Genomic DNA, 12,305 nt, shown 5'->3' with positions numbered 1-12,305 from the left:
TCTATCTATATACAGTGAGTGCAAATGAGGTAAGATAAGGGAGTTAATAAGGCAATACATAGGCCATGGTGGCGAAGTAATTACAATATAGCAATTAAACACTGGAATGGTAGATGTGCAGAAGATGAATGTGCAGGTAGAGATACTGGGGTGCAAAGAAGCAAGATAAATAAATACTGTATGCCGGTGAGGTAGGTAGATGGCTGTTTACTAGCTCTCACAGTGCAGTAATATCTAACAAGTGATATCTAACAGTTTCACATTTTTTTATTAAAAAATATATATATATATATATTATTATTTTATTTCACCTTTATTTAACCAGGTAGGCCAGTTGAGAACAAGTTCTCATTTACAACTACGGCCTGGCCAAGATATAGCAAAGCAGTGTGACAAAAACAACAACACAGAGTTACACATGGAATAAACAAACGTACAGTCAATAACACAATAGAAAAATCTGCACAGTGTGTACAAATGTAGAGAGGTAAGGCCATAGAGGTGAAATAAATACAATTTAGCATTAACACTGGAGTGATACATGTGCAGATAATGATGTGCAAGTAGAGATACTGGGGTTCAAAAGAGCAAGAGGATAAGTAACAATATGGGGAGGAGGTAGTTTTGTGTGCTTTTTACAGATTGGCTGTGTACAGGTACAGTGATCGGTAAGCTGCTCTGACAGCTGATGCTTAAAGTTAAAGAGGGAGATATAAGACTCCAGCTTCAGTGATTTTTGCAATTCGTTCCAGTCATTGGCAGCAGAGAAATGGAAATAAAGGCGGCCAAAGGAAGTGTTGGCTTTGGGGATGACCAGTGAAATATACCTGCTGGAGAGCGTGCTAATGTGAGTTTGGAAGGAGAGTTTACAGTCTAACCAGACACTTAGGTATTTGTAGTTGTCCACGTATTCTAAGTCAGAACCGTCCAGAGTAGTGATGCTAGCCGGGCGGGAGGGTGAGGGCAGCAATCGGTTGAAGAGCATGCACTTAGTTTTACTAGTATTTGAAAGCAGTTGGCATGGAAGGAGTGTTGTATGGCATTGAAGCTCGTTTGGAGGTTTGTTAGCACAGTGTCCAAAGAAGGGCCAGATATATACAGAATGGTGCCGTCTTCATAGAGGAAAATAACAGTAGTGAGGCTATATACAGTAGCGAGGCTATATACAGTAGCGAGGCTATATACATTAGCGAGGCTATATACATTAGCGAGGCTATATACAATAGCGAGGCTATATACAGTAGCGAGGCTATATACAGTAGCGAGGCTATATACAGTAGCGAGGCTATATACAGTAGCGAGGCTATATACAGTAGCGAGGCTATATACAGTAGCGATGCTATATAGAGTAGTGAGGCTACATACAGACGGTTAGTCGGGCTGAGATGGGTGATGCAATATTTACACACAATTAAAGTGACTAAGATACCGTAGAGTACAGAGATACCGTAGAGTATAGAGTACAGTTTATACATATGAGATGGGTGATGCAATATGCAAACAGAATTTAAAAGTGAGTAAGATAACGTAGAATAGTGTAGAGTGCAGTTTATACATATGAGATGAGTAATGCTAAATACGGAGACATTATTAAAGTGGCTAGTGTTTCATTTCCTTAAAGTGGCCAGTGATTCCTAATCTGTGTCTATAAGCAGCCGCCTCTGATGTGCTTGTGATGGCTGGTTAGCAGTCCAATAGCCTTGAGATAGAAGCTGTTTTTCAGTCTCTTGGTCCCAGCTTTCATGCACCTGTACTGACCTCGCCTTCTGGATGATATCGGGGTGAACAGGCAGTGGCTCAGGTGGTTGTTGTCCTTGATGATCCTTTTGGCCTTCCTGTGACATCGGGTGCTGTAGGTGTCCAGGAGGGTGGTAAGTTTGCCCTCAGTAATGCGTTGTGCAGACCGCACCACCCTCTGGAAGGCTTTGCGGTTGTGGGCAGTGCAGTTGCCGTACCAGGCGGTGATTCAGCCCGACAGATTGCTCTCAAATGCGCATCTGTAAAAATGTGTGAGGGTTTTAGGTGTTAAAATTTCTTCAGCCTTTTGAGGTTGAAGAGGTGCTATTGCCCCTGTCTGTGTGGGTGGACAATTTCAGTTTGTTAGTGATGTGTACGCCGAAGAACTTGAAGCTTTCCACCTTCTCCACCACGGCCCAGTTGATGTGGATAGGTGGGTGCTCCCTCTGCTGTTTCCTGAAGTCCACAATCATCTCCTTAGTTTTGTTGACGTTGAGGGAGACGTTATTTTCCTGGCACCACACTCCCAGAGCCCTCACCTCCTCCCTGTAGGCTGTCTCATCGTTGTTAGTAATCAAGCCTACTACTGTTGTGTCGTCTGCAAACTTGATGATTGAGTTGGAGGCGTGCTTGGCCACGCAGTTATAAAATTATCAATGTATGGTTAATAATGGAGGCCTCAAGAAAAAGGCTGGTGTTGGGGCCTCAAGGAAAAGGCTGGTGTTGGGGTCTCAAGAAAAGGCTGGTGTTGGGGTCTCAAGAAAAGGCTGGTGTTGGGGTCTCAAGGAAAAGGATGGTGTTGGAGCCTCAAGAAAAAGGCTGGTGTTGGGGTCTCAAGGAAAAGGCTGGTGTTGGGGCCTCAAGAAAAAGACTGGTGTTGGGGCCTCGAGAAAAGGCTGGTGTTGGGGCCTCAAGAAAAAGGCTGGTGTTGGGGCCTCAAGAAAAAGGCTGGTGTTGGGGCCTCAAGAAAAGGCTGGTGTTGGGGCCTCAAGGAAAAGGCTGGTGTTGGGGCCTCAAGGAAAAGGATGGTGTTGGGGCCTCAAGAAAAGGCTGGTGTTGGGGCCTCAAGAAAAAGGCTGGTGTTGGGGCCTCAAGAAAAGGCTGGTGTTGGGGCCTCAAGAAAAAGGCTGGTGTTGGGGCCTCAAGAAAAAGGCTGGTGTTGGGGCCTCAAGGAAAAGGCTGGTGTTGGGGCCTCAAGGAAAAGCCTGGTGTTGGGGCCTCAAGGAAAAGGCTGGTGTTGGGGCCTCAAGACAAAGGCTGGTGTTGGGGCCTCAAGACAAAGGCTGGTGTTGGGGCCTCAAGGAAAAGCCTGGTGTTGGGGCCTCAAGGAAAAGGCTGGTGTTGGGGCCTCAAGGAAAAGGCTGGTGTTGGGGCCTCAAGGAAAAGGCTGGTGTTGGGGCCTCAAGAAAAGGCTGGTGTTGGGGCCTCTGGTGTTGGGGCCTCAAGGAAAAGGCTGGTGTTGGGGCCTCAAGACAAAGGCTGGTGTTGGGGCCTCAAGGAAAAGGCTGGTGTTGGGGCCTCAAGGAAAAGGCTGGGAAGGAAAACAATGGGCTGCTGTGTTATTATGCATTCATAACAAGTGGTAAACTTGCAAAATACTACTTGTAAACTGGGAGCAACAAGTCGTGTGCGTTCACGTTCTTTGAACTCACTGAGAACACCGATTGGCTAATAGCAAAGCAACTGCGTCAACCGTAAACTAAAAGTCCAGCTATCATGCTCGTGAACAAATTATAGTGTAAACAACATATTAATAGATTGTCTTTTATAAATAATGTTTTTGTTGTTGCATTTAACTGCTGTAAAATGCTGTTATCAAGGTAATTTCCTTAGTATGTGACGTCAGAGTTCAAGCTCAAACCAACAATGCAGTTTTAAGAAAATACAACAACAAAAAAGCAAGAGATAAGAATAACAAATGATTGAAGAGCGGCAGTAATAACAATAGCGGGGCTATATACAAATATATAGCAATGCAAATAGTCTGGGTAGCCATTTGATTAGCTGTTCAGGAGGCTTATGGCTTGGGGGTAGAAGCTGTTTAGAAGCCTCTTGGACCTAAACTTGGTGCTCCGGTACTGCTTGCCATGCGGTAGCAGAGAGAACAGTCTATGACTAGGGTGGCTGGAGTCTTTGACAATATTTAGGGCCTTCCTCTGATACCACCTGGTATAGAGGTCTTGGATGGCAGGAATCTTGGCCCCGGTGATATACTGGGCCGTACTCACTACCCTCTGTAGTTCCTTGTTGTCGGAGGCCGAGCAGTTGCCTAACCAGGCAGTGATGCAACCCGTCAGGATGCTCTCGATGGTGCAGCTGTAAAACCTTTTGAGGATCTGAGGACCCATGCCAAATCTTGTCGTGCCCTCTTCATGACTGTCTTGGTGTGCTTGGACCATGTTAGTTTGTTGGTGATGTGGACGGCAAGGAACTTGAAGCTCTTAACCTGCTGCACTACAGCCCCGTCAATGAGAATGGGGGTGTGCTCGATCCTCCTTTTCTTATAGTCCACAATCATCTCCTTTGTCTTGATCACGTTGAGGGAGAAGTTGTTGTCCTTGCACCACATGGTCAGGTCTCTGACCTCCTCCCTGTCTCATTGTTGTCGTTGATCAGGCCTACCACTGTTGTGTCATCGACAAACTTAATGATGGTGTTGGAGTCATGCCTGGCAATGCAGTCGTGGGTGAATAGGGAGGAGGGGACTGAGCACACACCCCTGAGGGGCCCTTGTGTTGAGGATCAGCATGGTGAATGTGTTGTTAGCTACCCTTACCACCTGGGGTCGGCCCGTCAGGAAGTCCAGGATCCAGTTGCAGAGGGAGGTGTTTAGTCCCAGGGTTCTTAGCTTAGTAATGAACTTCGAGTGCACTATAGTGTTGAATGCTGAGCTGTAGTCCGTGAATAGTATTCTCACATAGGTGTTCCTTTTGTCCAGGTGTGAAAGGGCAGTGTGGAGTGCAATAGAGATTGCATCATCTGTGGATCTGTTGGGGCAGTATGCAAATTGAGTGTGTCTAGGGTGTCAGGTAAGGTGTAGGTGATATTATCCTTAAATAGCCTTTTAAAGCACTTCGTGATGACAGAAGTGAGTCCTATGGGGCAATATTCATTTAGTTCAGTTAGCTTTGCTTTCTTGGCTACAGGAACAATGGTGGACATCTTGAAACAAGTGGGGACAGCAGATTGGGATAGGGAGAGAATGAGTATGTCTGTAAACACTCCAGCCAGCTGTTCTGCGCATGCTCTGAGGACCCGGCTAGGGATGCCGTCTGGGCCAGCAGCCTTGCGAGGGTTAACATGCTTAAAGGTCTTACTCACTTCGGCCACGGAGAACACGATCCCACAGTCCTTGGGAGCGGGCCACGTCGGTGGCACTGTGTTAGGCTAAGAAGGTGTTTAGCTCGTCTGGGAGGAATACGTCGGTGGCCACGACATGGCTGGTTTTCCCTTTGTAATCCGTGATTGTCTGTAAACCCTGCCACGTATGTCTCGTGTCTGAGCCGTTGAATTGCGACTCTGTCTCTGTACTGATGTTTTGCCTGTTTGATTGACTTGCAGAGGGAATAACTACACTGTTTGTCACCGTGTCCTGGTTAAATGCAGTGGTTTGTGCTTTCAGTTTTGCGAAAATACTGCCATTTATTGACGTTTTTTTGGTTTGGGTAGGTTTTAATAGTCACACTGGGAACAACATCCCCTATACACTTCCTGGTGAACTCAGTCATCGTGTCCATGTTTACCTCAATGTTATTCTCAGAGGCAACCCGGAACATATTCCAGTCCGCGTGATAAAACAATCTTGAAGCATGGATTCGATTGGTCAGACCAGCATTGAATAGTATTTTGCACAGGTACATCCTGTTTGAATTTCTGCCTATAGGAAGGGTGGGAACAGGGATGGAGTCATGATCTAATTTGCCTAAGGGAGGGCGGCCTTGTAACCATCCTGGAAGGGGGAGTAACAATGGTTGAGTTTTTGATGCGCAAGTACCACAGACAATGTGTTGATAGAACTTGATAGAACGGTAGCGTTTTCCTTAAATTTGCTTAGTTAAAATCTGTAGCTACCATAAATTCGGCCTCAGGATATGTGGTTTCCAGTTTACGCAAAGTCCAGTGTAGTTCCTTGGGACTGTCGTGGTATCAGCTTGAGCGGGAATATACATGGCTGAGAATAGAACCGAAGATAATTCTTGTGAGATAATACGTTCGGCATTTCATTGTGGGGTTTTCTGGGTTGGGTGAACAAAAGGACTTGAGTTCCTGTACGTTATCACAATCACACCATAAGTAGTTAATCATCAAACATACATCCCCACCTTTTTTCTTCCCGGAGAGTTCTTTCTTACTGTCTGCGAGATGTACTGAGAACCCAGCTGGCTGTATGGACGGGGACAGTATTTCCAGAGAGAGCCATGTTTCCATGAAACAGAGTGTGTTACAGTCCCTGATGTCTCTCTGGAAGGAGATCCTCGCACTGAGCTCGTCTACTTTATTGTCTAGGGACTGAACATTAACGAGTAATATACTCGGAAGCGGTGGATGGTGTGCGCACCACCTGAGTCGAACTTGAAGTCCACTCCGAATACCTCTTCTCCACCGACGGCGTCTCGGCCTCTGGACGGCGTCCCGGCCTCTGGGATAAGTTAAATTGTCCCGGGGGGTATGAACAAAGGATCCAATTAGGGAAAGTCGTATTTCTGGTCGTAATGCTGGTGAGTTACCTCCGCTCTGATATCCATAAGTTTCCTGTATGTAATATCACAGAAGAACGCTCAGGGCTAATAATGTAAGAAATAAAATGCTCTACCCATGCCCTACCAAGTGGTTCTGAGTTTGTCAATATTACACAGGTATGCGAAAGGTTCCAGAAGTCAGGAATACAGACAGGCTCTATAGACCTCTATATGAGTGACCGTGTCGAACCCAACCACCACCTGTTGTTATGTTGGGTACCTCCTGACACCAAAAAAGATCTTATAAAATATATGTATTTTTTTATTGAATGTATTGTTAAAATAAAGGGTTCAGGAAATACAGGCAGGCACCACATTACTACAAGACAAAACAGCTCATTCAATCAAACCTGATGGTGAAGTGAGTATTAAAAAGGCTTGAAAAGGTCATGGAAAGGGGTAATGTCTAAGTGTGGCTGGGAAGAATAAAATACATGACCTTGTATGCGATACAAATCACATTATTGTGGGAGCACCTCCTCTAAAAGGTCAAGTAACCTCCTCCTGGGCTCCCGAGTGGCACAGCTGTCTAAGGCATCTCAGTGCTAGACGCGTCACTACAGACCCTGGTTCGATCCCTGGCTGTATCACAACCAGTTGTGATCGGGAGTCCCATAGGGCGGCGCACAATTGGCCCAGCGTTGCCTGGGTTAGCGGAGGGTTTGGCCGGGGGTAGGCCGTCATTGTAAAATAAGAATTTGTTCTTAACTGAATTGCCTAGTTAAATAAAGAGTATGAATTAGGCTGTCTGAGAAGGTTTGCTTCCAAAGCAACCAGAATACACATTGTTTGAAGTACAATAGACCAATATAGCTACTGTAGTAGGTCAGAGCTTTCCTTTGAGATAGCTAGCATACAGAAATCAGTGGTGGTAGTCTGTCCTTTTGAAATGTAATGCAGTTGATTGGTAACAACGACATGTGTTGGGGTTCACATCCATACAAGCATTATACTCAGATTTTTACCTCAGCGTAGTGTGAAATACACATTAAAAAAAGAGCTCTAAATATAGGCTAGTTTTGCTGGCGGTCAATGAGGAGACTCTTATTTCCATGGCAATTCCATTGTTTTGATCGAGTTCGATTGACCTCTTTACCGCATGTATTATCATGGACAGTTCAGTATTCTGTCAGACATTCTTCCATATCCCTTTAGAAACATCCTGTCGTCATACACAGAGACTGTACCAAAGGCGTCACTGTCCGGTGTAGGGGTTTGGATCTCTCTTTCACCCCCCCAGTGTGAGTTAGTGTTAAGGGATTTTTTTAAATCAATAATGACTAATTATGTATACATTTCAATCAGGACTGAATAATCACAATACTATTATGTTACTATATAGATGTATGAATTTTCTTTTAATCCTAGTATTGAATATTATGTGTGTAAATATAATCAAGAATTAGAACAATGACTGTCTGTTCCTTGGTAGAAATGAATGAACTTATCGTCAGACTGGCTAGAATGCTTATCTATACAGGAAGACCTTGGCTCAGTCATTTATTATATTAAATTGGTAGGGAGACGATGTGGGAAGGCTTGAGATACTGCCTTTGTTCCAGGGTGAAGAAGAGACGGGACAGTTTGAAAAACTAATGATGTCATTTTCAGTTTATAACCTGTGGTAAACTGTATCGTGTTCAGTACTCTCGAGAATAAACGCTACAGATTGGTTTTGAGACTGGTCTCTGTCCATTTTATGCAAATAAGAGTCTTACTAATTCTTAGGAGTGGACAGAGTGTTTCATTTAATTGGGTATTAAAACATATACTTGTGTAAAATGGAGTGAAGGTTGCCAGGATTTGTTATTGTAATAGGCCTACTTGTATATTGTTTCAATGTCCACTGAGACGGATACTATGTTTCTAAAAGGCCTGTTAGAGTTGTTACATGTCCGACTGAATTTTCACGAACATCCTATCTTCTTCTTGTTTTTCTTCTTCTTGTTTGTCTTCTTCTTGTTCTTCGATGAGGTTTAATGGTGGTTGGCCATTATGTTACTGAAGAATACAGTATATCACTTTGGCCTGTCCTTATGAGGTTTAATGGTGGTTGGCCATTATGTTACTGAAGAATACAGTATATCACTTTGGCCTGTCCTTACTACTAACTGGGATCCTCTCAGGATACTTCATCCTTGACCCATCCTCCTCTACCTTCTTCACTTCCTCGTCGTACAACACCTTCGGCACTTCTCTGACCCTGGCCACCTCAACCTGCCTATTCTACAACGGATACCGCCGACCCCCAGCAACATGTGCACACAACTTCTTCCACCAAAACTACAGATCCCTCTGTCCAATGCCCTCCTGCACACTTCCCACATCTTGGAATCTCCCTCCTGCACACTCCTGAGCTGTCACTCAGTGAAAACGTTCAACATCCTGTTTACGCTGCGACAGCACGGTAGGCCTATCAAATAGGGTGTTGTGGTCGCATGGCAAGTTACAGATGAGTAGCATTCTAAACACCACCAAATGCACGAGAGTGTTGTGAAATATTGAACACCAGAGCCATCTCCATACATCTAGGAGGTGGCTCTATTGACTCATCAAAAGAATGTGGAGTAAAAAAAAGTAGGCCTGTTTTTTCACAGTATTGACACTAGAGGGTAGTGACTAGTCATACTAGAACTCACTGGATATTGAACAATGTTGGCTAGGAGGGCCCCTGTTGCTATAAAAACAACAAGAATATGGACCAATATTTTCGGACAATATACAGAATATGATTCTACTTTGTATTTACTATGACATATACAGTGTTTTCAATGCCAACAGTTTGGTTCATGTTGAATTAACAGCATTGTAACGGCAGATTTCCTCCTCTTCGTCTGAAGAGGAGGTGTAGCAGTGATCGGACCAAAACGCAGCGTGGTAAGTGTCCATATCGTTTTTAATAAGAAAAGCCTGAACACTATGAAATACAAAACAATAAAGTGAAATAACCAAACCGAAACAGTCCCGTGTGGTGACAGACACGGAAACAAACACCCACAAACCAACAGTGAAACCCAGGCTACCTAAATATGGTTCCCAATCAGAGACAACGACTAACAGCTGCCTCTGAGAACCATATCAGGCCAAACACAGAAACAGACAAACTAGACATCCAACATAGAATGCCCACTCAGATCACACCCTGACCAAACAAAACCTATAAACATACAAAGCAAACTATTTTATTTATTTTGATTTATTTCACCTTTATTTAACCAGGTAGGCTAGTTGAGAACAGGTTCTCATTTGCAACTGCGACCTGGCCAAGATAAAGCATAGCAGTGTGAACAGACAACACAGAGTTACACATGGAGTAAACAATTAACAAGTCAATAACACAGAGAAAAAAGGGGAGTCTATATACAATGTGTGCAAAAGGCATGAGGAGGTAGGCGAATAATTACAATATTGCAGATTAACACTGGAGTGATAAATGATCATGTACAGGTAGAGATATTGGTGTGCAAAAGAGCAGAAAAGTAAATAAATAAAAACTGTGGGGATGAGGTAGGTGAAAATGGGTGTGCTATTTACCAATAGATTATGTACAGCTGCAGCGATCGGTTAGCTGCTCAGATAGCAGATGTCAAACTATGGTCAGGGCGTGACAAGCATAGGCAACAATTCAGGGGTTACACTCTAAGAATTCATACCAGTGTTTGTTTATTGTTGTCCATCAGATAATAGTGTGTCTAAGAGTCGGATAATGGACTGAACTACCCTGTTTAACAGTGCTTTGTTAAGACTACTTGACCTTGAGACGACTTGACATTAACTCATAAGACTAGAGAAGTTTACCATCTGTTTCATTATAGATGAGCTTTAAAAAAAAAAAAGAGTATGATGCCAATCCATTGCAATCAATGTCTTTCTTTTTTCATGCCTTGTGAATAGCACCGATCACACCCTCCAACTGTCCTGTCATGACTGTGACCTGCTGAGGGAACAGTTTGAGGAGGAGCAGGAGGCCAAGGCAGCGCAGCAGCACCACATGTCCAAGGACTGTAAGGATCAACGCTGGAGACGAGAAGCAGGTACAGGGAGTGAACATTTAATCACCAAGGACAGGAACAGAATACGGACAGCGTCTGGACAGAGGAAACAGAAATGGACAGGGACAGAATACGGACACGGACAGAATACGGACAGGGACAGAATACGGACAGCGTCTGGACAGAGGAAACAGAAATGGACAGGGACAGAATACGGACAGGGACAGAAAACAGAAATGGACAGGGACAGAATACGGACAGAGGAAACAGAAATGGACAGGGACAGAATACGGACAGCGTCTGGACAGAGGAAACGGAAATGGACAGGGACAGAATACGGACAGCGTCTGGACAGAGGAAACAGAAATGGACAGGGACAGAATACGGACAGCGTCTGGACAGAGGAAACGGAAATGGACAGGGACAGAATACGGACACAGAGGAAACGTGGACAGGGACAGAATACTGGACAGAGGAAATGGACAGGGACAGAATACGGACAGCGTCTGGACAGAGGAAATGGACAGGGACAGAATACGGACAGCGTCTGGACAGAGGAAACGGAAATGGACAGGGACAGCATACGGACAGGGACAGAATACGGACAGCGTCTGGACAGAGGAAACAGAAATGGACAGGGACAGAATACAGGGACAGCGTCTGGACAGAGGAAATGGACAGGGACAGAATACAGACAGCGTCTGGACAGAGGAAACAGAAATGGACAGGGACAGAATACGGACAGCGTCTGGACAGAGGAAACGGAAATGGACAGGGACAGAATACGGACAGCGTCTGGACAGAGGAAACGGAAATGGACAGGGACAGAATACGGACAGCGTCTGGACAGAGGAAACTGAAATGGACAGGGACAGAATACGGACAGGGTCTGGACAGAGAGGAAACGAAACAGGAAATGGACAGGGACAGAATACGGACAGGGACAGAGGAAACGGAAATGGACGGACAGAATACGGACGTCTGGACAGAGGAAACAGAATACGAAATGGACAGGGGACAGGGAAGAATACGGACAGCGGACAGGAAACACAGGGACAGAATACGGACAGGGACAGAATACGGACAGCGTCTGGACAGAGGAAACGGAAATGGACAGGGACAGAATACGGACAGGGACAGAATACGGACAGGGACAGAATACGGACAGCGTCTGGACAGAGGAAACGGAAATGGACAGGGACAGAATACGGACAGCGTCTGAACAGAGGAAACGGAAATGGACAGGGACAGAATACGGACAGCGTCTGGACAGAGGAAACAGAAATGGACAGGGACAGAATACGGACAGCATCTGGACAGAGGAAACAGAAATGGACAGGGACAGAATAGGGACAGCGTCTGGACAGAGGAAACAGAAATGGACAGGGACAGAATACGGACAGCGTCTGGACAGAGGAAACGGAAATGGACAGGGACAGAATACGGACAGCGTCTGGACAGAGGAAATGGACAGGGACAGAATATGGACAGCGTCTGGACAGAGGAAATGGACAGGGACAGAATACGGACAGCGTCTGGACAGAGGAAACGGAAATGGACAGGGACAGAATACGGACAGCGTCTGGACAGAGGAAACGGAAATGGACAGGGACAGAATACGGACAGCGTCTGGACAGAGGAAACGGAAATGGACAGGGACAGAATACGGACAGGGACAGAAATGGACAGGAACAGAATACGGACAGCGTCTGGACAGAGGAAACGGAAATTGACAGGGACAGAATACGGACAGCGTCTGGACAGAGGAAAAACGGAAATGGACAGGGACAGAATATGGACAGGGACAGAAAACGGAAATGGACAGGGACAGAATACG

Source organism: Oncorhynchus gorbuscha, linkage group LG11 (genome assembly GCF_021184085.1).
Source record: "Oncorhynchus gorbuscha isolate QuinsamMale2020 ecotype Even-year linkage group LG11, OgorEven_v1.0, whole genome shotgun sequence".
NCBI lineage: Eukaryota > Metazoa > Chordata > Actinopteri > Salmoniformes > Salmonidae > Oncorhynchus > Oncorhynchus gorbuscha.
The sequence above is the reverse complement of the archived record's forward strand: the minus strand, read 5'-3'. Positions refer to the sequence as shown.